Source organism: Echinops telfairi, unplaced genomic scaffold (genome assembly GCF_000313985.2).
Source record: "Echinops telfairi isolate 266 unplaced genomic scaffold, ASM31398v2 ScPeMD7_31;HRSCAF=116, whole genome shotgun sequence".
NCBI classification, from domain to species: Eukaryota; Metazoa; Chordata; class Mammalia; order Afrosoricida; family Tenrecidae; genus Echinops; species Echinops telfairi.
The window spans coordinates 20221705-20223502 of NW_022103928.1; the positions used below are offsets into that span (position 1 = coordinate 20221705).

The following is a 1798-nucleotide window of genomic DNA, read 5'->3' on the forward strand; positions in this document are numbered from 1 at the left end:
GGAGACATGAAAGACTCGGGAGAAGGACTAGTAAGGGGACTCCTTTTTGTTGTCATTGTTGCTGTTCCTCTGAGGTTTATAACCCCATTGCCTTTGTTTAAATGTGATTCAAGAGCATAAGAACTTATTAATTTTGATTTTGTATGGACCTTTTCCCTGAGGTCGAAACCAGTAAGATGAAATTTTTATACATTCTGGTAGCTTTAAATCAAATGTATAGTAGCCCCAAACTTGACAAAATTCCAGCATCCATTCAGCATCCCTCCTGGGGAAAGAGTAAGTGAGTTGTGATGTATTTATACAGTGGAATAGTATTCAGTCATGAAAATGAACCAAGGACTGATATACAACAATGTGGTTACGTCTTGGAAATATTATATCAATCAGATGCCACACACACATATGATTCCATTAATATGAAATTCAGGAACTGAAGAAACCAATCATGGTTTACTGAAGTCAGAAAAGTCGTTGTGACCCAAAAATCATCTTATGGGGAATTTTTGAAAATAAAATTGTCTTGTCCTGAGTGGAGGTTTTTTTGATCTATACAAATGAAGTCATGGGGCTATATACTTAAGATTTGCATATTTTAGTCAATGTAAACGCTCACTTAAAATGAATATAATTTAGAAGAAGAGCATAACCTTACTACATTATAGTCTTACCATACTAATAATCTGATAAAAATATTTTCACTCTTTTGCCCAGGCTTAGATTTGCTTCCATCTTCCTTTCTCTGCCCTTCTTTACCTACTTGTCTCCCTGCCGTTCTCCTCTTGGCGTTTCATGCTTGTGCTGAACTGGACTTCAGAATCTGGATATCATTCTGAGCAACAAAAAAATGATTCTCAGAGGAAATTCTTTTTTTTATTTACAAAATTACATCCATGATTGAGCTTTGACATGAATACATATATAAACACCCTAAATATGTATGTGTTTGTATCTATATGGCTATATATATATATAAGCTAAATATATTGCTACTTAATGTAATATTGATATAATATAAATATTGCTAAATATTAATAGATATACACACAAACATGGAGAGTCCCCCCCCCCAAAATGGACAAAAGCTCCCCTGGGTGGAACGTTCATAGTACACATTTTTCCTGTGTACTACATAGGCAACCATCAAGCAACTCGATCCAGGTGCACTCAGCGGCATCGCTCAGATGGTTCTCAGTGGAAAGTTCTCTCTGGTCACAGTGAATTTTTTCCTAAAAACAGTTTTGCTCGCATCTTGTTTTTTATAGCGGCCGATTTAAGAGAACAGCACGGGACTGTGAAATTTTGTTTCCTGCTCGGGAAAAATGCCACAGAGAGTTGTGATGTTGAACACCGCTTACAAGGACAGCATGATGGAAAAACTCAAGTGTCCCAGTAGTTTTCTCATTTCAAAAAAAGTGACATGCTGTTTGATGGCAAAGTTTGGTCTGGATGTCCGTCAACTTCCAGAACTATGAAAATGTCGTCTCATAGTGCATTTGGAGTTTGTTCTACCAGGTCAGACTGTTAATTGAGCTTTCTATTTAGAGGTTCTGAAAAGATAGCGCAATAGTGTGACAAAAAAGGCCTGGTGTGTGACAAATGGGAGACTGGTTTTCCATTACGACAGGGCACCTGCTCATGCATCCATCTCAGTGCACCAGTTTTGGGCAAAAACAGCATGCCTCTCTTGCCCCACTCACCTTACTCACCTGACTCCATGCAACTTCTTTTGTGTCTGAAAATGCAGAGGGACATGAAAGGACAGCGATTTGATGAAGTAGAAGAGGTGAAGAAAAAAATG

At 37.8% G+C, this 1798-nt stretch overlaps 1 protein-coding gene across 4 annotated transcripts in view; it reads left to right on the plus strand.

Annotated features, from left to right (window-relative positions):
• Positions 1–1798, plus strand: part of FHIT (fragile histidine triad diadenosine triphosphatase) — a 1817667-nt gene that overhangs the window by 115005 nt on the left and 1700864 nt on the right. The gene's annotated exons all lie outside the window — the stretch shown is intronic.